Below are 26,303 nucleotides of genomic sequence, written 5' to 3'. Positions count from 1 at the left end.
GGACAGGACCTGGCCCCTCCTCACTGTAGGTGAGCAAAGTGCTGTTGGGAATGGAGCTACTGTTTCACATAGTGGTCATGACCTAGGGGGTCATGTCACCAGCTCAGTTTATTATTCATAGAGCAAGTGATATCAAGCTGACGATGGCTCTTCTAAATATCACACACACAGCCATCTGAAATAGCTGTGTCCTCTTAGACATTAAATAATGTAGTCTGCCCTCTGTATCTGGAGTCTGTACTGAGTTTAGCCTTGACCTTTCTGTCTGCAGCAAGCAGGCGTCAGAGAAGCTATTTCTTCTGATTTTATTTAAAAATATTTTACTCATGATGTTTATAGAGTACTTCAGTCAGAGCCTTCTGGACAAAATGGTAAGGTATTTGAGTCCCCCATTTCCACTGAACTGAGCAATGAAATATACACATTTATAAAAACCTGTATTCATACTAGAAACCAAGGATTGATGCCAATCACATGCTGCAACAGCAAAGAATTTCTGAAATAGAGATGACAGGGTTTGAACTGAAAAAAAAAGCTACGTGGAGAATCCTGTTTCAGAGAAAGCAGAGTCTAGGGAATTATATTGAGGTGACATGGGCAGGATCTCAGTGACAATGCTGACCTGGAGAGATGAAGACTGGAGGTGAAATCAGGCTGCAGAGGTCTTCAGTGCATGTGATTTGAATTGCTCTTCTGTGAAAGTATAGGCTTAGTTCCCCCAAAATTGCATGGTAAATTCTAGAGTTTACTCCTGAAACAGGCAGTAGCACCAAGCACAGACATGCTATTATGGAGAATTCATCTTGATGCCAGAGTTATACCCAGAGGAGACAGATATGCTATATGGTAGGGTGGGATTGATTTCACTGGTGTTTCATAGATCAGTGTTTGTGGCTAAGAATTTACCTTTGAGCGCCATGTTGGCTTTATCCTTATTATTTCAGTACTTTTTCCCTAATTTTTTTGCCTTTACAAATGTCAGTTTGATTTACTCGTAGACCTTAAAGTTATTTCAGTGACATTTTTTTTTAACTTCTTCTAGCTTTTCTTCCTAACTCTAACAATTTAGGAATAATGTTGTTATTCCTATTTTTATTGAGTTGTGGTCGGGCAATGTGGCTATAGAATATATGAATTTTGAATTTATTAAAGCTTTGTTTATTGCCTAGTATGAAATACTTCGTAGGCATATATTGATATATTCTTGGTTGAATGCCAAGTTAAATCTCTATCTCTTCCCCTTTCTCTCTTCCCCTCCCTCCCTCCCTTCTTCTTTCACATCTATATATCTCTTATTATAACTTTATTAATTATATGATTCAAATCTTCTGTAACTTTCTTTTTGATTTGTCATAGATTAATAGTGCCTTATTAAGTTTTCTTAGTTTCATTTCTATTTTTTGCAATTAAAATCATTAAAAATTGTTTTACCAAATACTAAAGTATTATCACCTAAGTACTTATGACTTACACTATTATTATTAATTATCAATATAAAAAGTATTGCTTTATTCATTTAATTTTTTTTACCTTTTTCTGATGTTATTTCTATTCCTTCTGTAATTTTATTTGCATTTGCCGGATACATCTAATTTAAATCTTTTGCTTTTAACCTTTCTATGTCATTTACTTTGTTTCACTAATAGGCGATAAATCATTATGTTTTCTAACTTAATTTTCCAAGTTTTCTGTTTCTTTTTACTAAGCCAGTTTAACCTACTTATGTTTACTGATATAAATTGCTTTTATTCCATTAATCTGCTACGCTTTCACTTATTAGAGCTTTAATAGGTGAGATAATAACTCTAATGTTCTTAACACAGTGTCTGGCACATATTCAGTACTTTCACTATTACTTATCATATCAATAGAGGCTCAGAAAAGTATTCATTCAGCACTCATTACTGAGAAAACTTTTTAAAAATGAAGATAAGGGCTTCCCTGGTGGTGCAGTGGTTAAGAATCCGCCTGCCAGTGCAGGGAACACGGGTTTGATCCCTGGTCCAGGAAGATCCCACATGACACAGAGCAACTAAGCCCGTGCACCACAACTACTGAGCCTGTGCTTTAGAGCCTGTGAGCCACAACTCCTGAGCCTGTGTACCACAGCTACTGAAGCCTGCGCGCCTAGAGCCCGTGCTCCACAACAAGAGAAGCCACCGCAATGAGAAGCCTGCACGCTGCAACGAAGAGTAGTCCCTGCTCGTCACAACTAGGGAAAGCCCGTGCACAGCAATGAAGACCCAATGCAGCCAAAAATAAATAAATAAGATAAATAAATTTACTAAAAAAAAATTAAAATGAAGATAAGAAAGATACAGATTTTAGTCTATTTAGCTTATTAACATTTTCAAATATCCTTCAAAATTTGTTTTGTTTATATGACTTGTGCACATATTTCTTCTTCCTTAGAAGAACCTAGTAACTGTACTAAAAATACACCTTCCTGAGCCTCACTCCTCTATACTGCTGAGCCAGAATTCCCAGGGGAGAAGCCTGGTGATTCTTTAGAAAATATCCAAGGTGATTATTGTTATTAAAGAAATTTGAGAAACACTACAGTTAAAGCATTGGGGCTTTCAGACCTTATCATTTGGCTTTATTTAGTAAATTTGATGTGCTTATTAAAACATTTGTAGCCTGGAATCATAGGTTCATCCCAAGTCAAAGCAAACAATAACATTAAAATTAACTAGAAGGGTCCTTTTGTATAAAATGTTTTAAAGGATTCAAATATCATCCATATCTAACAACTTTCTTTAAAGAGAAACAAGAGAATCACTACCAATAAAATCAGTAACAAGACAAAGATGGCCACAATCATCATTACAGTTTAACTTTGACAGCCTAGCTCCAAGCTCAGGTCCTGGAGTTCAGAGGCCCTGGGTAGTGGCCTTCATTCCTCCACTGACTAGCTATTTAATCACTGGCACAGTACTTCCCCGTCCTGTTTTCCCAGCTCTAGAATGGGGATAGGGATAGTATCGACCTCATGGGATGTGAGGATTAAGCGAGGTGATGCATAGGAGATGCTGAGCAGAGTGCAAAGTCCATTAGCACTTGCAAAAGTCAGCTTTCTAAAATTCTCGCTCATGTACAAATGAAGAAGTGGCTCAGAGAGAGTGTGGACTTGAACCAGAGCACCTGAGTTAATGGATGTTGACTCTGGCTTTGGGAGTCTGTTCAGTACATTTCTCACTCCACCACCATAACGCTTAAACCTAGACTTGTTAGAATTGAAACATGAAAAACAAATAACAGAATAGATTTGATGTCCAGCACAAGCTAAACTGCCTATAAGCCCGAGGATGAGCACTCATGCTTCCTGACCACAGCCCTGACTCTCAGAGTGACTTGGGGGGCAGAATCTTCTAGCACCTTACACTTTAGTGGGCACAGCTAATGAACAGCTGGGAGAGAGTGCTGCACGGACCCCCACCCAGTCTTCTCCACTTGCAGCCAACCTCCAGCAGGAAGCAGAGGCTGGTATGCAGAACACAAAGCCCTGTCTGCATGGTGGCCTCCCCATGGTGGCTGGTGCTGTAGGTTTGTTCTCCCAGCAGGGATGGCTCGAACCTTTCATCACCAAGACCGAAGTTCAAGCTTGAAGAATATGGTGAAATTAAATCTGTGGGTCTTAACTCAGAGTGTTGAGCACCCTTCCTTCACATAAACGAATCATATTATTTTTCCCACTTTGGTGGCTGACAATCTCCCCCTGCCCAGCGAGGCAGGAAGTGTGCTGATGTGGAAGTGAACTTCTCTGGATGGGTCTGGTCCATAGCAGCCAGGAGGCATCAGGAAACGTCGACAGGTGAATGTCTGGATAGACAAATGAAGGAGTCCACAGCTGCACAAAAACCTGTCTTGATTCCTTAGCAGACTCAGTTTTTTATTCTCATTCAGTTATAAGAGAAGTCTTACATCTCCTATGATGATGAGAGTAGGTTAAAACAAAAACAAAAACAAAAACAAACTTCTTCTGTGAAAACCAAAGATGCAGGGGTGTAAGCTCAACAGAGACCGGGCATCAGAAATTCTGAGCTCCAGCCCTGATTTGCCCCTACCAGTTGGGTGAATTGGGGCATATTAGCTCAAGCTTCAGTTTTATGTAGAATGCAGTTAATAATATTTATCAAGTTGATCTCATTGGGGGTGTAACGTGTACTTGACAATTCATATAGAAGCTTTGCTGAGGGCATGGTTCAATTCTTATTTATCCCTCTCTGTGCTTGACATACAACTGTTCCCTGGATTTTTGTTGAGTGACTGAATGGGCTATGAAAGCACTACAAGCCCTAGATACCTCATTTTAAATGATCTTTTTGCGTCTCTGTATCTCCTGCTATCCTATTATTTTGATGAGGGCAGGGAGGGCAACTTATTCATCATTGTACCCCTGGAGCCTATGTCAGGGCCTGGCAAGTAGTAGGCTCCAAGGTCATGGTTGTAAAATTAGTGAATGCAGGATAGAGGTGATGCTATTACAAAGAAGATCTGAAGCCCCAGCTCCTTCTCTTGCTCTAAGTTTATTTACTCTGAAAATCCCATTTGGTGTTAAAAGTATCTCAGTTCACTTTATCTGTATGTCTTCTCTCTTCCATAAACTGTGAGGTCCCAAGGGAGGGGACACTACCTTCTATCTTGGCAGTTTTCCTGACCCCTGAAGACATGCCTTTAAGCTTAATGGGTGGAGCAACTGGAACAGGTCTGGCTGACTGTTGGACCAATGAGTACTTTAAAAAAATAACGTTATTTTTTCTTATCATAAAAGTAACACAAGCCTATATTAGGAAATTTGGAAACTGCAAAATATTATAAAGAAAGAAATTTTAAAAAACCCTTTCCTTAATCTTCCCACTGAAGCACTATTTTACATTAGAAAATTTAAATTTTCTTTGAATTTATCAGGATAAAAGGAAATTGAAGAAATTACTTAGTTTCATTTATTTGTTTATTTATTTATTTTTGGCTGCAGTGGGTCTCAGTTGCGGCACGTGGGCTTCTCTCTAGCTGTGGCTCATGGGCTTCAGGGCATGTGGGCTCTGTGGTTGTGGCATGTGGGCTCTCTAGTTGTGGCACGTGGGCTCAGAAGTTGCAGCATGCGGGCTTAGTTGCCCCGCGGCATGTGGGATCTTAGTTCCCCGACCAGGGATCGAACCTGCGTCCCCTGCATTGGAAGGCGGATTCTTAACCACTGGACCACCAGGGAAGTCCCAAAATTATTTAGTTTCTGATGATGTTTTTTCAGTGTGAGAGACACTAATTTCTAAATTATTTCTTGCTCTTGCTCACTCTTCCTAAGCAGATAAACATTAAGAAGTTGGTGTTCATGTGTTTTGTTTTGTTTTGTTTTTTGTTCATGTGTTTTAACACATCTTTGATGAGCATGGCTTTCAATGTCTGGGTAGTAGTAAAACTTAGTCAAAGGTCAGAAGACACCACTTCAGTCTGAAAACACAAGCAAGGAAAACTTAATTTTTCTCTAATGAAGTAAAAAATATTTATACTGAGTTTTATTACTCTGCAATAAAGATTAATAGAAAAAACTAATCTATAATAAAAATATTCTATAAAAGCGACAAAGCACTTGAAAGATGAGCAGACACATTATGGGGAAAAAGGGGAAGTATGGCAGCTTCTTAGTACCACCTCAAGTGAATTCATGCTGTCAGAGGACTAGTTTGTTCTTCCTTTTCTTCTAAGTTACCAGAACAGTAGAGTTTTAATTAATTAATTAATTTATGCTAACGTATATTGAACACAATTTATACGTGCCAGATAGTGTCCTACACTCTCAACTTAAACTAAACTCATTTTATTCTCACAGCCCTTTTATTTCACAGATGAGGAATTGTGGTTTTGGGTGAGAGAAGGCTTCTATTTCACCTTCAGTAGATCTGTTAAGGATTTCTGAAAGATCATCTCATCTAACCATCTTGTTTCAGAATCAGGAAACTGAGCCCAGAGTAGTTAAGTGACACCCACGGTATCTCGGGCAGTTATTAGCACAGCTGGGCTAATCTCCAAGTCTCCTTCTTATTCCAATGATCTCTTCATACTTCTGACACTGGCTACAGTCACATAACTTATCCTGGGACTAAGTACCCTTAGCTATCAAATCTATGTGCTTGGACCCATTGGGGATGCTGGCATTTCCTCTCATTAGTTGCATCATCTTTGGTGTGTGTGGGACCTCCTGGACCAGTGAACCTGTGTGCCAAGGTGTGAGAGTCAACAGCATTGTATGATAAGAGGGCAACAGGTTGGGAAAAAAACTAGAGGTTCAGATGTCTGGTGGTTCCAGAAATGCGAGGCAGCCATGTGTGAGAAGGTGCAGGCCATCGTCCCCCTTCCAACTTCACCCTTGTCACTTGGAGTTAGAGTCCTAGGTGAGAAGGTGCTAGAGGGAATACAGCTACTGTGTTTTCTTAGGCAAATCACTGATGCCAATCAGCACGTGTGGGCACAGACTATGTGCTAAGCCATGGAGAACGCTTTCCTTTGTGTCTTCATTTTCAACACCAGCTTCTTGTTGTTTTTTAGCAACGGTTTGGTAGTGTTCCTCAGGTTTCACCCTTTCAACATCTGAATGTCATTCCTTTGGCTAACCAATTTTTTTTCCTTCCACTTCTTCACTTGGTGATGACAGGAGAAACTGTTAGTTTTTTAAAAAGTTGATTTAATGGTCCACTTGCAAGAAGCCACATAGCAACCAATCTGTTCTTAAGATTTTGGATTTATTTGATTCATCTTCTCAGATGACTTATTGAAATTGTCTTTAGAATGTGTCTGAAATGGGTGTTGTGTGCTCTGCTGATGGCACTAGAACCAGAATTTCCATCCAGGTATTTATTTAATCGTCTCTTCTAATTTTCTATGCTGACACTCATCTTGAAGCTTACTTTGCCATTTTGTTGGAACAGTACTCCACCCCTGCCCCAAATATTTAACTCCTCTCAGATAAATCCAAGCCCAACCCTGAAATTCCCAGGTTGGCCCTAAATCAATGCCAGACTGTACGGTATGTTAGTAATGGCTCATACTTCAGGGAGAAGAATTTTCATGAGTATTTTCAGAGACGCAGATAAAAGCAGCAGAAAGCCCACACTTGGGCTATAGTGATCATTGCTTAAGGCAGGTAGGAAAGATATGGTGGAGAGAGGAGAAATTCATGATTCGAATACAAAATGAATATTAGAAGTTTGTGTTAGAAAGCCTGAGCATCTCCAAATTTAAGCTGAACTCTAATTGCGTTTGAATTTAGTCTTAAGATAAAGATAGAAAGATTCAGGGTCTTTCAAAGCAAAGGGTGGTCTCCTGGTTGGGCTGTTTCAGGGGGCTTTGTCCATTAATGGACTGGCTGCTCTTCAGATAGGAATGTTCCTTGATCTGCGAAACAGAGCAGATCTGTGGAGGACGATTGATGAAGGCATGGACCATGCGCCAGCCTTTGATTTCTTTCCTGTAAGAATCTATGTGGCACAATCAAGCATTTTTTAAAGACAAACCTGGGGCAATCACCTTTCGTGTGTTGGTTTCCTCTGCAAAATCAATGGCGTAGGATAGAGATGCTTCTAGCAATATTGTTGTATTCTCACTATGATTAGTTCTATACTAGGGTTTTGGAATCATAAAGCTGAAAGCACATTAGAAGTCATCTTGTCTAACTTCCTGGCTCAGTTAGCCTTTGCTGTGTACCAAACCATGCAAAAATTTTGTGGCTTCAAACAAACAAAATTGTATTGTTTCTCATCATCCCGTGGGGTGGCCAAGCAGTCTCTCTTCTGCTTTCTCGGGGCTCACTCATGACTGCTTTCAGCTGGCATGTCAGCTGGGCTAGAAGATCCAAGATGGCCTCATTCACATGTCTGGAAGTTGGTGTTGGGTGTTGGTTGTGGGTCCTTGTTTTCCAAGTGACCTCTTATCCTCTAGAAGATCAGACGAGCTTCCTTATAGGGAAACCTCTGAGTGTCCTCAGAGGGACAAGGCCTCTGAAGGACTAGACTTAGAAGTCACACATCCATTGATAAGGTCGCCTTCCATGCATTGATAAACACAAGTATCTTAATTCCCCTCATCTTGTGCTATGTTCATTCTGTAACATGCTGCTTCCCATTGGCTATTTCCAAGTTCATTCATCAACCACAGTATTACTGGGCACGTTCTACATGCCAGGAACTGTGCTGGGCATTTTGATGGATTGAAAGATGACTAAGAAATCATCCCTTTTCCTTCCAAGCAATCTATATCCTGTGCCTCGCGTGACATTCAAGAGGGGTTAACTGACCACGTTTTAAATAGGTCCGTAACCTATTCCTAAAGGCTCTGTAAGAATGTGTGTCATGGGTGGAAATTAAAGCCCCCTCTTATCTTGAGTTCAATAGCATTACCATATATTTTTACTGGGACAGTTGAGGTGCTTTTCCACTTTCCACAGTCTCCTCCACAGTAAGTTTAATACATGAAGAAAGACAATATCCAAATTATCGTAAATCTGTCGGCATTCCATTTCAGAACAGAGGCAAATGGAGTTTCCATGTATCTGAAATGTTGTATGTATCTGGATTACTGTTTTATCCTTTAATGGGGTGGACCTCAGGGTCAAGTTTTATTATCTGCATCTTAAAAATGTAGAGCTGGAGTTTCAGAGAGGGGAGAAGAGGGGTGACCTAAGTCAGGGTGGGACATTAACCTCCTGACCTCGGAGACTGATGGATCTCAAGCAGCACTGCACTCCAGAGGGGAGGCTGTTTTGACATAGAGAGGAAGGCCAGACGCCCTGGTGTTTCATTTTAAGCTTTGAAAGGTTAAACTTAGGCTTGCCTTTGCCCTCTAACCTGCCAGGGCCACCCCCTAGCAAAGACCACCTTTAGAGTTCTCCACTTCTTCTTCTTGGACCTTAGTTCTGCTCTTCCCCTCTCTTCAGGTACCTGCTGCCCACTTGTCATCAGCTGTTCCCTTCCATATACCTGACTTTCAAGAAAGAACCAGCTACCAGTCATTTACATTTCAGTGTGAATGTCAGTTATTGGGCAAGTCTGATCTTTTTCTGGAAAAAGAAAAGCTTCATTCATGGAAAAAGGGATCCTGGTCATCAGCAAGTAGGTTATAAAAACATTCCCAAGGCCCCTTGGATCATGCCTGCTACTTTCTGCTCTTAATACCTACTCAGAGAGTCTAACGTTCTAAGATTGTTGAGGAGTCGTATTTGAAAACCGAATGGTCCATGGAGGTACTACTGATACTTCTTATTTCGTTGGTGAAAAACTAAGAGCCAGAAAGAAGTGATGGCTTGTCTTGTTATACAGTGAGTTAGTGGCAGAGTTGGGATTCAAATTTAAATCACTAGATCTTTAAACAAGCAAAGTTTGAGCCAGATATTATTTCCTCTTCCTGAGAAATTGATCTACACAGAGCTGGACACTTTCCAGCCGCATAAATTCTCATAAATCTTTTCTAAGGCACTGGAGGGTTTTTGATACAAAGAGGATGGAATAAGGAGCAGGGAGGAAGCCACAGAATAGTCTCTAGTTGCTGTTGTTCTTGTGTTGCTGCTGCTCCTACTTCAATATCACACCTGGAAGTGGCATCAGAAAAATAGCATTTGACAGATTGAGTCTTGGGCTCTAGCATTCAGACTTAAGTCCATTATATGGTCTTGGCAACTCACATAACCTCCTTGCTCATCTGTTAAACAAAAAACAAGAATAGATAATCTCTAAGCAGATTTATAGACTTTCCATCTCTAGAGCTGGGAAGACAAGATCTTGGTGCAGTGACCAGACTGAGCACAGATTTGCAGTAATGAGGGAATGATGGTTGGAATAATAATGGAGGAACGCTTGGAGTAATGGTTATTAGCTGTTTGGGGGACAGCAAAGAGGCCAGTTTGACTAAGATGAATGACTTACATTGGCAACTTCTGAGTAAAATAGAGATAACAGTTACTTTCTTAACATGATAAAATATGCCTATCAGGAGCAAAGGCAGAATGCTCACTCACGTCGCCGTGATTAACTGTTACTCTAGAAGTACCCGACCATGCCATTAGCTCTTGGAGCTCTCTTGTTTTGGGGGCCCTTTTAAACTCAGGGAATTATGAGAGCCCTGGTTCTTTTCTGACAGAATGGCTCTTTAATGGTAGAATTTTGGGCACTGTGGACAAGCAAGTGGAAGAAATGATTTTAGGCAGAAGCCTTCTAGATGGTCTTCAGTTCATACTTACACATCTCTCTTCTGGCTTCTCGCTGGGGCGTTTTGAAGGCTAGGTATCTTATAACAGTTGCTTCTCTCAATTCTTCCTGATTGGCAGACAGGATAGCCTTGTGGATGGAGCACTACTTAGGAGAAGACCACATTTCAGGTCTGCCACCCACCAGCCAGGGGGCCTTGACCAAGGCAGTTAATAGGACCTACCCGTGTATGTTTTTATGAAAATAGATACAGTGATACCTACTCTGTCTGCATCACAGAGTTGTTGTAAGAATCAAGTAAAAAAAATTATGAATGTGTTTTACTATTGAAGGAAATTTATAGAGATGAGGCGTGGTTCTTGTCTGGACCAAGCCCTTGGGCCTTTAGTTTCTGGAGAACCGTGTAGCTCTGCATCTGCTCTCACCCTATAAAACTGCATTCTTTTCCTAGTGCACCCAAGGCCTGCATCATGGAATCCCATACACCTAGAGTATGTGGCTTTCAGAGTGAGAGCCAGCTTGGAATTGTGTTAGCAGAGCAGGTACAGTTAAAAAGCCTAGGGCTTTGGAATTTTTAAAAGGGAACCAACACCAACATCTCTGAAGTAAATTGATTTGGTTGAAACTCTTCCAAAGAAATTACCTTAATTCTGAGACTAAATATGCTGCGTTCCAGCCTAAATGGACTTTTCTTGGCCAATCCCCTGAGAAGTAAACATTCAAGTTTAATAGGGAAAAGGCAGTAGAACTTGCAGTTTTAGCTCACTGATGTCACCCATTGCTTTTTGAGCCAAAGAACAAGAAAATCCAACACTTCCTTCAAGTATGAAGGCATCATATGGGAATGATACAAATATGTTTGTGGTTTCTCTATATTTTCTCTTAAAAACACAAGAATTGAAGAGGATACATTTTTCAGAATCTTGACAAGACATATGTACCTCTCTCGGAGAGGGGCCCACCTGGGACTGTTGGCTGTCTGGTCAAAAAGGCTGTCTTTTTTGTTCCTTAATTTAAAAATATGATAAAAAAAATAATCACAGAGGGTCTAAATTGTGGACGAGCTTAATGTTAAATCAAGCTAAAAAGTCAGACCCAGGGATAAGATCTTAGTATTCCCGAATAGGAATAGGAATAGGAATACTATTCTCCTAGTAATACTAAGGAATTCCTAGGAGAGCTTTTGAACTGAAAGGCAAGAGTTCATTTTGCTGGGGAGGAAGTGACAAAATTAAGATCAGGGAGGGTTGTGTAACTTACCCCAGGTTATAGGGCTTCTGTCGTCAAGGCTGGACTAGAACACAGAACTTTTTGACACCAAGAATCCTCCTATCTTGTTTGAGAACAAATCGTTACTTGATAACCAAGATGTCGTCTTAAGGCTACCCTGAGTCCAGTATTCCCACACTCAGGGCAGTAATGACTGAATCATTAAATGATTGGGCAGTGACTCCTCACTCATGCAGTGAAGCAGGCAGGCATAGCCATCTTCCAATGGCACCCAACTGAAGTCAAGATCTCTGTTCCAGGGCCTTCTCCTGGGCAGGTGAATCAAATCACGGATTTTCAAAGGTACTAGTAAAGCTTGCATTTTGAGCCAACTCTTGGCGATTTCACTGGGGCGTGCAGAATACTTGGGTGAATCCAGTTTGATTCTGCCAGCTTTAAACAAGCACCACTGAACTAGACAGATGTTCAAAAGTGAGGGACATGATCCCAGGTGGCTCACGATCCAAAGAGATGGCAAGGATTGGAGCATCTCATCTTTATATCCACGGTCCCTAACACCCAGGAAGTATTTAAACAACATTCGGTGATTGAATGTGGATGGTTAAATGTTAAGTTGGTGGTAGGAGTGCCCTGAGTGTGGAAAAGAGGGGATGATCAATCTTCCTGGGGTGTGGAAAAGAACAAGTTCAAGGAAAGCTTCAAAGCTGATATTTGATCTGAGCCTTAAAGGAAAACACATTGCAGAGCAAATGATCATCCACTTAATCTATTTAAGTTTCAGGGTATAGATCTCGTACTTTGGCGGGTGGGTGGGGAGGGGCTAGTTTGTACGCAAAGCACCCAAACCTCCCTGGTAGGGAAAGTGACCCCTGGGGTTGAGAACGGGGATCAGGGATGCCCAGCTTCTTTGTATCAGAGCTGCCGGGTCTGTGTCTGGGTGGAGCTTCGTCCTCAGGCGCTGGAGATGACCTCGGGCCTTGGACCGGGCCTCGGGTGGCCTCACCTGACTTCCTGCCTTGCCCTTACTTGGGTCCCTGGGAAAAGCTGTTGTACTTGGCCTCCCTCCACCCCCAGGGTACGCAATTACTCAGAAACTCCCAGCTGCTCCCAAGCCCCACACTGAGTTTCCAAACAAAACCTGTGAAAACAGATCTCTGGTGGCAGCTTCGGCCACATTTGGCAACTGCCCACGTCCATGGTCCACGGTCCATCAGCAGGCTCTCGAGTCCCAGACGCTCTCCACTCCAGATGCACACGAAGCCTGGATGGACACTGTCTTTGAGACACATCCAGGAAAGATCTGCCCGGGAACTCGTGGACTCAGTGTTTTTCTTCTGGCTCCATCCAAACCAAATGGAGCTGAATATCTGCGCCCCAGCCTGTCCCTTTATTGCAGGCACAGGCTCATAGCTCTGCAATCATGCAGTAAGAGAAAGGCTCTCCTAGCTGCAGGGCCTCATGGGGGTTCTCAATCTCCGCTTCTTCCCGTATGGGGACCCCGTGTTCAGAGTGCGGCCCCCCCCTCCCTCCTTCATCTTACCAGCCTCCCTCTCCTCTCTGTATCTGAACCTGCCTTCTTGTCATCCCACTGCTGTCACCTTCCTTCAGGTCCCCACTGCTTGCTGCGTTATTTCAATAGTCCCCTACTGTTCCCCTCCTTCAGAAGCGTGATGTTGCCACATTTTTCTTTCCAAAGTATAAACCTTTAGTGACATAATGCCCCCGCTCAAAACCCTTCCGAGGCCCGCTCCCCTACCCCTTGATGCCCTGATACATTATCCTGGTGTTAAGGCCGCCGCTGCTCAAGGCCCTGTGGCTGAGTCGGTCACTAAAACTTAAGCTCCCCACCCCTGGTGTACAGATGCTTCTGGGAGTTGGCTGCCCAGACTGTGGTGACATTTCCCACCCGCTCCCCCCACTGCTCCCCCACCCCGCCCTGAATCTACTTTTTCAAATGAAATGTAAGCAGAAGTGATGTGTGTGTCACTTCAGGGCCCAGGTTGTTCAGAAGAGGGTGCTCCTTTCCTACCCTCGCTTTCTCGTTCTCAGTAGAAACAGGATTTTTTGCCCTTGGGGGTCGAGAAACCACACGATGGAAGGAGCGTGGGTCCCAGAAACACCATTTGGGGTAAACCATTTTGTCTGTTTTGTGGGGTAAAGGTAGCCACATGTTGTCTTAAGCCATTGGATGTTTGGGGTTTATTTTTGTTTCAGCGAATGCTCTCTTGACTATTACAGGCTTCGATCGCCTTTCCAGCTTGATCTTCCATTACCCTCATTTATCCCCTCATCTTGAGACCAAACTTGCCGTTCCTCATACGCACCCGTGCGCACCTCCCTTCTCTGCTTGGGTGCCTTTATCCTCACCTGTCTGGATCCACGCGTCATCCTGCCCATGGCTCAGGATGCAGGTGAAAGGCCCCCGCTCCACTCAGCTTCCCTCGGCCACCGCAGGGGGAGCTCCCTCACTTGGGCCTCAGGTCCTTCATCTGTTCCTCTCTTGTTCCGCTCATCTCTCTTCGCTGTGTATTTCAGTCAGTGGTTTATGTATGTCATTTCCCTGCTAACTTATAATAGTTCTTGGGAAGCGGGGGAGATCACGTTTCTTTTTCCCTTTGTTATCCCCATGGCACCGTAGCTCTGAGTGGTCCCCCAACCCAACTCCCTGTATTTAAAGTCACCTGGTTTTTATAGATTAACAACTGAAGGAATAAATGCATAGTAAGCGTAGGACACTCTTGTGGTGAAATTATAGAACCAGTAGTGTGTCTTCCAGCATCCTGGCCTCCTCTTTTTGTCTCCTTATCATTCCTGCCTGCTCCTCCCACAAGCCTTCCTCCCCTCATGCAGGACAGGGTGGAGAGAGCAGGGTCCATAGTCTTTGAAGCCAGGCTGCCAGGGTTTGAACGCAGGCTCTGACGTCTCCCCGCACTGTGCACCTGGGGGCATGCCCCTGAGCCTCTGCACCTTGGTGTCCTCATTGTGATGTGGGTGTAGTAACCTCCCTAATAGAGTTGCTTGAGGGTGAAATGCGGTGGCTGTCTGTGAGGCTCTTAGAACAGCAATGGGTCAGAGTGAGCACGATCCGAGGGTTCACGTCACATGTCTCTTTGTTCCTTCTCACTTTTCTTTCTCTACATCTGTTCTCCGGCCCTTTTAGACACTGAGGAGTCAGGGATGAGATCAACCCAGGACCTGGATGGTGGATGGCTCTCCCCTGTGTGTCACTTAACGCTGATCATTCATGAGGGGCTGCCTGAGCACTGTGGAGGGCAGTGATTCTGAGCCAGAAAGAGAGCCATGATCAGTGGGCTATTTGCGCCATTACTTCAGGAGAGGAAATAGTGGCATAGGTGCCAGGCATTATTTATTCCCAAAAGAACTAGGATTTTCCTAGACACTGTAACTTAGAAGAATGAACAATTAAAGTGGAATTTGTTTCTATAAATACATTTTCAGAATTCAGATGAGTCATTACAACTTTAGTGCTATGAAACTACAGAGAACCATCTACTACATACCCTCATTTAACTTCGCAAAAACCAAGGCCTAAAGACAAGTGACTTGTTCAAGGGGCCATGGTTGGTTTCAACAGTAGAAAGACAAGAACCAGGCCCCTGACTACTCGTCCAGTGTACTCCGTAGGTATCACAAGTGCTAACCTCAGGTGAATCTTACAAAGCTTTTCCCACTTCGCTGTCCTATCCAGGAACCTTCAGTGTCTCCCTGCTACCCTAAGAGCAAGGTTAAATTTCTTATGTGTATAGCAGTCACCCACAACAGGACCCTCTCTCCCCACTCAGAATCCCCTGGTGGCTGGCACTCTCCTGCACTGTTGGTGATCATGTAAATTGGCATAAACCTTTTGGAAAGCAGTTAGCAGTATACATCAAGAAGCATAAACATGATCATTGGACAGTCATTCTATTTCTATAGCCCTTCCTAAGGGAATATCACTTAGTACAGAAAAACCTGTACGCATGAAGATATTCATTGCAGCATTATTTATAATAACACAAAACTGGAGAGAACCTAAATGTTTACCATTAAAGGGGTTTTTTAATAAATCGTGATATATTTACTAAATGTTATAAGTTATGAAATAAAAACTGTGAAATAACATGAGACATAAGATATAATGTTAAATAAAAAAGGAGGATATAAAAATATATGTAGAGTGTGGTGACAACGATCTGAGAAATACACATGGGGGGAAAAGACACTAACAAAATTCAAATAACTGTTGTACGGGATTCTTTTTCTATTATCCAAAATTTATGCAACAGCCGTACATTATTTTCCTAATATCTAAAAATTTAATCTTGCCTAATGATAAATGTTATGGTTCAGTCCCATCTGCAAACTACCCTTGCCTGGAATCCTTGCACTCTTCTCTTTGTGAAGTCGTGTGAGCTGATGTCTGGCGTGTGCTTTAAAGCACTGTGGCTCCAAGAGTGGTCTGCGGACTTGTTCTCCACAGAAGAGGTGTAGCAATAGAGTAAACATTACTGTGATCTTGTCACCATGGGGACAGTCAGTTCAGGGCTCAGGACAGGGCTTGAGTGCTCCGTGGGGGAAGGAGAGTGGGGAGAAACGGTGAGAAAGATAGACGAAAAGTTGGGCAAAATGATTGAAAGTCAGTGATAGGTCCAGAGGGGTTCACCGCACTATATTTATTTTACCTGGGTGGGTATTTGACTATTTCCATGATAACAAGAGTGGAAAATTCCTGCATATCCTTCTTTCAGGACGCTACCGTAGTCCTGTCTTTTGGGGCTTGTTGTTTCTGTGCATTTTACTTACGGGGATCTCACTTTTAATGACAGCCTTGCTTGGTGACATCTTTTTATGTACGTGTGTGTATGCACCCACATGCATATATATACACACATATACATATGTATACATTACGCGCATATATTAGATATAATGTGCAAATAGAGTTATAAACTCCCTGAGGGCCTGTATCCCACTTCACATTTCTTTTGCCCCAAACAACACTTTTTAAAGACATGGGGATACACAGTCATTGTTTTGTAAATGATTTAGATCAGATTTACAACTTGCCTGATGACTTGTTTAAAAGCGGATTCCTGTGCCTCTCCCTGGAGATTCTGATTCACTTGGCCTAGAGTGGGCCACAACCTTCCTTCCTTAGTGTCTGAAGGGCAGTGTGGTCTTATAATGTCCTCTATTAAAATACGCATGCAATTGGGAGGAGAATGTCCATTTAAACAATTACCAAGGCTTACTGACCAACACCCTCAGCCTTTAGTCCTTCACCGCTGGCGCGGGGAACTGGGGTGGGACTGGGAATAAGATCAAGGTCAGGGTGGTCTCTGAGAGACAAGGTCTAAGGACAAAAAGAGAACTTCACTGATTTTTAATCAACACTGAGTCTGTCTGTTGTACCCATGGCTTTGGGCTCTCAAAATCCCTTCAAAAATCTTCTTTCAATTATTTAAACAAATTTCAAGATAATTCAGCAATATGGAGCCAGTATTCACAGAAAGATCATGAGGCCAAGAAACGTGTACTCTGTGAGGGTCTTGATTACAGCTTAGAAATAATAATAGATATGATGCGTTCCATGCATTGGGTGCCTATGTGTCAGGCACTGTGCTAAGTGCTTTATACTTGGTTTTAGTGCAGATGGAGAAACAAAGGCCACACAGCTTAGTAAGTGGCAAAGCAGCTATTTGAACTCACATCCGTTTGGTTTTGAAGACCATCTTTCTATTGTGCCGTACTGCTTTCTTTGTACCCCCAGTACCGAGCCAGGGTCAGGAGCACGTGGATTCTCAGCAAATGCTGGTTAAATGACTGAGGGAATTTCCCACAGTGTTAGGTTTCTGTGTGTTCTCAACCCAGTGCTGGAGGCCAGAAGAGTCCAAGCAGAATATAGATGATTCAGAGGAAGAGTCTGGGGAAAAAAAATTAAAAACAAAAGAGAATGAATGAAAGGTAGAAAAAGTGAAACGAAATGAAGATTTAGAGGAAGAGTAAAATGATTGCGGGAATTAACATGGAGACAACAGAGCTGAAGGCAGCCCTCTAAATGGTCCTTCGGTTTATGGAGAGAGCAGGGGTGTAGCAAGAAGAGGATGCACGGCTGGAGGAGCAGGTGGAGGCCCCGGGAATCACTGCGGTGGCCTGGGACTCACCGGGCTACGGGGCTGAGCTCTGTGGAGTGGCTGACCATGGGCTTTTGGATGGTGACCAATGCTGACTGCTGAAAAACGTATAGGGAAGGAAGGAAAAGAAAAACTCACTGACCGCTCCATTCGTGGTGCCTCACTCTTGTGCTTGCCCGAGTGTACATCATCCGGTGTGCAGCCCGTCACTCCTTCTCAGCATCAGTTTGGTCTGTCACGACAACTGGAAATACCATTATCTGAATATAACTGCATTTCTGCAAAGAGACCTCAGTCTCAGTGGATAATCTGACATCATAGGCCATGATGGATCATCTCAGACCATATGCCCTGAAAGACACACATACCATAGTAAAGCCAAAGATTATGTCACATGCACCCGGGTCTCTCCATTGGAGTTCCTGTCATCAATAGCTTGGGCTCCAGATGAAAGCATGGAAGGCAGCAGAAGACGAGCATGTTCAGCCTCTATACTGGGAGCAGTGGAGTTACTGCGCTCATCAGCAGGGCCAGGAGTGAGTTGGCAAAGGGATGCTTAGTTCCCACCTCCTTGACCTGTGCTTTCTGTGGGGTTGACTCTCTTACTCAGCTTTCCTGCTTATTTTTGCTCTATCTCCTATTTCCTTTGAAATCAAGCAAAATTAAATCACTTTTTAAAAAACTTTTTAAAAAACTCATTTTAACGAGTTTTAGTTAAATAAGGAATATTATTTTTATTAAACCTGTCATACATAAAAAACAGAACAGAACAAAGTGGGGCAGAAAGGTTTCCACCAGAGAATGAGCATAATCCTTTAGATTATGAGGCTTGTCACAAAATTCCCTTGATGTCCCTGATGCCTGGATTATGCTGGAAAATGTAAAGTGATGTCAATAAGGAGATTCCCAACTGACTTGCAACTATGTAGAGTTACTGATTTTCTTTCTCCCAAAGACAGCCCTTGGGTAGCAAGCTGCCAACAGCCAACAACTCAAGGACAAGGAAAATACTATTGGTTTATGTGTTAAGCCTATTGAAGTTAAAAGCATCCTTCAGAACCTCCTCCAGAAGCTCAGACTCTCCACTTGGAACTGTCTCTGTCTCCCCTCGGTTCTCATGGTCCTCTCTACTTAGAGCACTTGTCAGAGATGGCCCAGACCTACTGAACAGAGCGCCATTCACACGCCTTTCCCTTCGCTCCGAAGAGAGCGCCTTGAACCCCATGGGTACTGGCATAGGAGTTTTGTGAAATCCAGCCTTTGCTTCAGAGAGCGTTAGAGCACCACAGAAACCACTGTAAGTAAGTAAGATGGCCCCGAATAACCCAGCTCCTTACCACCTAGACCACAGAATGATCTCAGTGGTGTTGCAGCTTGAGTTTGAAGCCAGATGTGGCTACACCTTTTTTTGTGACCAACTCACCTCAGCCTCCAGAGGAACCTGAGACTTCCTAATGCAGAAATGCAGGTGATCACACACTGCAGCCCTAAAGGGAGATGTCTGTCACCAATACGTATTTCAACAATCGGAGAAGGTTCCACGTAAACGGAGATACAGTAATCGTTTCCAGATACGTGGAGATTTCTGCTGGCTCCGTGATTGTCCCCATCAAGCTAGGAGATCATGAAAAGTGCCCTTTCTCTGGCTCAAATCACTTCCTCCTGTTGGTTGATTTTTTTTTTTAATTATACAGTTATGGCTGTAGTGTGTTTGTAAAGGACGAGTCTCATTGCTAATACCGTGAATGCTTTGTCCTCAGGACAGTTTTATTATGAAATGCACTTTAAAAATCATAAAGACTTCTGTGGAATTTTAAATATGTCCTATAATTGTTTCACAATAGTACACAGATTAGCAAATAGTATAAGGTAGAAGATACTAACAGAGATATTTACAGAAAAAAAAAAGTACACATGAAATACGGTTTGGCCAGGTTTAATACACACAGAATACACTTTAATACTTTCATATGGTCTGAATAATATCCCCATATTGATTTTTTCCTCGTTTCTACAAACTCCACAGCAAATGTACGACAATGGCTCATTGATTTATTGTGAGTGTAGCAATGGGTTTATAACAGCATGAATCATTGCCGATTGCTCAATTCACCACATGCCTTAATAAAAGTTTCACTTTAATAAAACTGAGCTAAGGCAAATATGCCCAGAGGCTGGCCTGACATTCCTTATACATTACCCTGCCTCAGGAAATTATTGCCATATATTTTATAGCAGCTACAGTAGGCTAGGGGATCAGGATTAAAATGTACTAACTACTGTGATATTTAACAGAACTCCTGTGTTCCCAGTTAACCCTCACAGATACAAAATGAACAGAGCAATTAGGAGACAGCACGGTGTAGGGAGCGGACCTGGGCTGGAATGCACGCCATGAGGATCAGTGCTGGCCCTTGTCACTCTGTGAATGTCCCTTAAGCACTCGACACGGTGGAGGTGGAAAAAAATGATCCTGTTTTCCTTCCAGAGTTGCTATGAGCATCAAAGAAGGAAGCGGAAACACAGGGCTTTATAAACTACAAATGCAATGCCAGTGTAAAGCAGGGTGTCACCCTGAGGGGCAGAGACTGCAGGGCACACACACCCCAACCCCTCGGCACTGTGAACTCTGGCAAGATCCATCATCCCGGTTGTTAATAACAGTGTGTGTGGATAAATAAAAGATGTTACTCTATTGGTAGGTGTTTAGGGGTTAAGCAGAGAAAAAGCCAAGCATTCTAATAGAGCTATAGGATTATTTTCATAAACTAAGGGTTGCTTTTTGTCTCTCGTAGTAAGAGTTGGCAACGGGCCCACCACACCTGCGTTGTGTTAGAGAAAATCAAGCTGGGGTGTGAGAACGTAGGCCAAAAGGAATTGCCGGTACAGTTCAAGTGACTTATCACCTGCTCATTATTGCTCTGGAAGAAATTGGGATTAGACCATCCATATACTATTCAATGATGATTGGTGTAATGTATGTTAGTCCAGAAGACCAAGAAGCCTCTTTGGACTCCTCATCAATACCAGTCACTTAGGATTCTTTATAGAATGTGTGATAGAGAAGGGTGGGGTGTGGTCCTGTGGAAAGAGTCAGACAGCTTTGGGCTTGAGTCATGTCTCTGCCATTAACTACTGGCTGTATGACCTTGGACCAGGTACAAAATCTTTCTGGGCCTCCGTTTCCTCATCTGTAAAATGGGGTTACAATTGTTGGAGTGACGTTTAAAACTGAAGTTCCCTCCACCCGATCTCAGCTGTTTCATGGTAATTAGTCTCCATCTGCCCAGTGAGTCTGTCTCCCCCACTCACAGTCCTTTTCTGTGTCCACCCTGGCTCTTGTTTCACCCACACAGCAGCCTGGTAGGGGAGACGTTGCTCACCCAGCACCGGCTCTGTCTCAGATGGCCTTCCCCTCTGCTCTGCAGCAACTTCATCGCATTCAGCACTCTCCAAACCAGCTTGTGGTCACCACAATCCTTTCTCCTCCGTTAGAACCTGGAGGGAAGAAACTTTTGTTCTTCTCAGCTTAGTTCCCCTAATGTATAACTTTCTGTCTGGCATATGGAAGATAGTCAGTAAATATTAAATAAATGATGAATGAATACATGAATTAATGATGGACAGCAGGTCACAGCTCAAAGGGTACGTATGAGCTTTTGCAAAAGTGAACTTGATCATAAGTTTTGAAAACGAGTGGCGACTCAGGAGATGCTGGATAAGCCAAAACTCAATTTATAATTCAAAATTGCTGCTTCTAAGGTAGGAAAATAACATGAATACACGACTGATGTTTATTGACTACTTACTATGTGCTGGGTACTGTGCTAATCGCTCCACGTTCCTTATGTCATTAGTCCTTGTAACAGCTCTATGACATACGTGCTGTTATTTTTCCCATGTTACAGCTTAATACACTGAAGCTTAGATTAAATAACCTTCCCAAGGCTGCAGAGCTAATGATGGCTGAGTTAGGATTTGGATGTGTCTCTCTGATTCCAGAACCTGTGCTCTAACTCCTATGTTGTACTGAGCAAAGGGGAGTAAGCACCGCAGATGCCAGTGACACTGTCACTCACAAAGGAGTTAATGTTTGAATATGGGGCTTAGGGTCATAGTGAACTAAACTCACTGTTACCTAGTTCTCCATATGAGTTTCACTTCCCCTCGTCCATGTTCTGAGGCTTTAACTGCTCATTCTCACTCTCAACCACAAAGGGACTCCAACAGGGGCAGCTGAAATGAAACCTGTCGTCATCAGCCAGGAACTGAGCTGTCAAAAGAAATGAAAAATCCAGGGGCAACTGCCGTCTTACCATTCATAAGTGAGTTTATCGGGAACTCTCTTGACATTGAGCTCTAACTACGGCATTTAAGAAAATCCCAAATTTGAAATAAATAAGTTGGCTGACATACAGACATTTTACATATGAATTTAATAAAATAGATTTTTCTTTTTGAAATCTTTGGTAATCTCTGAAATATATCAACTGCAACCCAGGAACATTGTATCCCAAGTTGTGATTCATGAAATGAAACGGAAATGTATTATGTAATTCAATTTGGAGAGTCCAGCGCGGAGCTCGTTAGGGCTGTTGCTGCTGATGTGCACTGTAGTTCAGAGGCCCTGTGGTTTGGGCAAACTTCTCCCCGTCCTTACCTCCCCTTCCTCTGAGGACATTTTAACCAAATATCGTCACCCTTTAAAAATAGCATTCTTGAGCATTTTGCCCACAAATGAGGATCATTCAGGGGAACTCTTAGGAAAAGCTGTGGATTGTTTCCCCTCTCTTCACACTTTACCATTAACCCATCTCCGTGATGAGTCAGGCTCGGAACTGACTCATGGACTTTCTATGTAGTCCTTGGATCCAGATGAGACCTCACCCGTACGTTGGGCAGGTGGTTACCAGCATGTCATCTGAGGTAACCAGAGCCCAGAGAGATGAAGAGACTTCCCCAGGGTGATACGGCTCCTAAATATCCACGGCTAGACCTAACTCTGAAATCTCTGGGTTTTTTTTTCAGCTCATCACATGCCTGAATTTGCAATCAAAGCATAGTTTTCCCTACATATGGTGGTTTCTATGAAAACAAGTAGGAGAATGAGTAAGCACTTTTAGTCTATCTGATTTTTATTGTACTCCTTTGGGATTCTTTCTTTAAAAAAACATTTATTGAGATTAGATAAAATACGCCATTTTAACCATTGTAAAGTGTACAATTTAGTGGCTTTTAATACATTTACAGTGTTGTGTACTGTGACCAGTATTTAATTCCAGAACATTTTTGTCACCTTGAAAAGAAACCCTGTACCCATCAAGCACTCACTCCCTATTCTCTTCTTCTCTGAGTCCCTGGCAACCAGTAATCTACTTTCTGTCTCTTTGGATTTGTCTGTTTTAGATATTTCATATCAACAAATCTTACACAGTGAGGTCTTTTGTGACTGGCTGCTTTTACTTAGCATATTGTTTTCAAAGCTCATCCACGTTATAATATGTATCAGTACTTAATTCCTTTTTATGTTTGAATAATATCCCATTGTATGTATATACTATGTTTTATCTTGTCAGTTGATGGATATTGGGGTTTCCAATTTTTGGCTATTAATAATGCTGCTATGAACACTCATATACAAGTTTTTGTTTGAATTTTTGTTAGTTTTCAGTTCTCTTGGATTTACTCAGGAGTAGAATTTCTGGATCATATAGAAATTTTATGTTTAACTTTTTGAGGATCCACCAAACTGTTTTCCAGAGCTGCTGCACCATTTTACATTCTTACCAGCAATGTATGAAGGTTCCAGTTTCTCCACATTCGCATAGGCACTGGTAATTTCTGGTTTTTTGTTTGTTTGTTTGTTTGTTTGTTTTTTTATTAGATCCATTCTAGTGGGTGTAAAGTAGTATCTCATTGTGGTTTTGATTTGTATTTCCCTAATGACTAATGATGTTGTGCATCTTTTCATTGGCTTATTGGCCATTTTTTTTTTTTTTTTTTTTTTTTTTTTTTTTTTTTTGCGGTACACGGGCCTCTCACTGTTGTGGCCTCTCCCGTTGCGGAGCACAGGCTTCGGACGCGCAGGCCTTAGCGGCCATGGCTCACAGGCCCAGCCGCTCTGCGGCACGTGGGATCTTCCCAGACCGGGGCACGAACCCGCGTCCCCTGCATCGGCAGGTGGACTCTCAACCACTACGCCACCAGGGAAGCCCTTATTGGCCATTTTTATATCTTCTTTAGAGAAGTGTCTATTCAAAACATTTGACCATTTCTTGATTGGATATTTTTCTTTTTGTTGTTCAGTTGTAAGATTTCTTTATATATTCTGGATACTAGACCCTTACCAGATATGTTATTTGCAAATATTTTCTCCTAATCTGTGGGGTGTCTTTTCACTTTCTTAATAGTGTCCTTTGCACAAAAGTTTTAAATTTTAAGTTCAGCTTATTTTTTTCTTTCGTTCCTTGTGATTTTGGTGTTATATTTAAGAAACTATTGTCTAATCCAAGGTCATAAAGACTTACAGCTCTATATTCTTCTAAGATATTAATAGCTTTAGCTTTTACTTTTGGGCCTTTTGTTCACTTTGAATAAATTTTTTACATATTGTGTAAGATAGTGGTCCAAATTCATTCTTTTCCATGTGTCCAGTTGTCCCTGCACCATTTGTTGAAAACACTATACTTTCGCCACTGAATGTTGGTTTTTTTTTCTTACATTTGTCAAAAATTAATTAATCATAGGTTTATGAGTTTACTTCTGGACTCTCAATTCTATTCTATTGATCTGTATTCCTTATTCCAGTGCCACATTGTTTAATTACTAAAGCTTGATAGTAATTTTGAAATTGAAAAATGTGAGTCCTCTAACTTTCTTCTTCTTTTTTAAGATCATTTTGGCTATTCAGGGTCTCTTGCAACTTCTGTGAATTTTGGAATCAGCTTGTCCATTTCTGCATGAAAGGTCATTGGAATTTTGGTAGAGATTGCGTTGAATCTGTAGATAGATTTGGGAAATATTGCCATCTTAACAATATCAAGTCTTTTAATCCATGAACACAGAATGTTTTTCCATTTATTTTTAGGTCTTTTAAATAAATTTCTTTCAACAATGTTTCAATTTTTTTCAGTGTACAAGTCTTGTACCTCCTTGGTTAAATTTATTCGTGAACACTTTATTTATTTTTTATAATATTGTAAATGGGATTTTTTTTTCATTTCAATTTTGGATTGTTCATTTCTGGTATATAGAAATACAACTGATTTTTGTATGCTGATTATATATTCTACAACTGTGCTGAACTTATTTATTAGGCCTGAGAGTGTGTGTGTGTGTGTGTGTGTGTGTGTGTGTATGTGTATTTTTAGGATGTTCTATATATAAGGTCATGTCATCTGTGAATAGAGACAGTTTTACATTTCTCTTTCCAGTTGGGATGGCTTTTCTTTTTCTTACCTAATTACCCCTGCTAGAACCTCCAGTATAATGTTGAATAGAAGTTGTGAAAGCAGAAATCCTTTTCTTGTTTCTAATCTTAGAGGAAAGGCTTCTACTCTTTTACTATTAAACATGATGTTAGCTGTGGGTTTTTGATCAATGCCTCTTACTATGTTGGCGAAGTTCCCTTGTATTCCTAGTTTGTTGAGTGATTTTTATCATGGAAGGGTGCTGGATTTCATAGAATGCTTTTCCTGCATCCTTAGGATAATCATGTGGGTTTCCCTGCTTCTTCTTTCTATTAATATGGTGGATTAACTTAATTGCTTTTCATATGTTGAACCAGTCTTGCATTCCTAGAATAAATACTACTTGGTCATGGTGTAAAATCCTTTCAATGGGTTCAGTTTGCTAGCATTTGCTGAGGGTTTTTGCACCTATATTCATAAAGGATTTTGGTCTGTAGTTTTCTCTTCTTGTAATGTCTTTGTTTGGTTTTGGTATCAGGGTAATACTGGCCTCCTAGAATGAGTTAAGAAGTGTTCTCTCCTCTTCTAATTTTTGGAAAACTTTGAGAAGGATTGGTGTTCATTCTTTTTTAAATCTTTGGTAGAATCCACCAATGAAACCATTTGGTCCTGGGATTTTCTTTTTGAAAGTTTTTTGATCGCTGATGCAATCTCTTTAAGTCTGTTGAAATTTTCTGTGTCTTCTTGAGTCAGTTTTGGTAATTTGTGTGTTTCTAGGAATTTATTCACTTCATCTAGGTTCATTTATTTGCTGTCATACAACTGTTTATAGTATTGTCTCATAATTCTTATTTCTACATGGTTGGTAGTCCCTACTTTCACTCCTGATTTTAATAATTTGAGTCTTCTCTCTTTTTTCTTGGTTTATCAAACTAAAGTTTTGTCATTTTTTTTTTAAGAACCAACTTCTGTTTTCATCAATTCTTTTTTTTTTCTGTTCTCTATTTCATATATCTTCACTCTTGTCTTTATAATTTCCTTCCTTTTGCTAGCTTTGGGTTTAGATTGCTCTTTTTTTTTCTCTAGTTTTTTAAGGTGTAAAGTTAAGTCATTGACTTCAGATCTTCTTTCTTTTTAAATGTAGACATTTGCACGTATAAATTTCCCTCTCCACAATACATTTACTGTATCCCATCAGTTTTGATATGTTGCATTTTCATATACATTTGTATGAAAGTATTTTATAATTTCCCTTGTGATTTCTTTTTTGGTCCATTGGTTGTTTAAAGATATGTTGTTTAATTTCCACATTTTTTTGTAATTTACAGTTTTCC

The sequence above is a fragment of the Mesoplodon mirus genome (assembly GCF_964341445.2).
Source record: "Mesoplodon mirus genome assembly, chromosome: 14".
Taxonomy (NCBI): domain Eukaryota; kingdom Metazoa; phylum Chordata; class Mammalia; order Artiodactyla; family Ziphiidae; genus Mesoplodon; species Mesoplodon mirus.
This window is presented reverse-complemented; position numbering follows the sequence as displayed.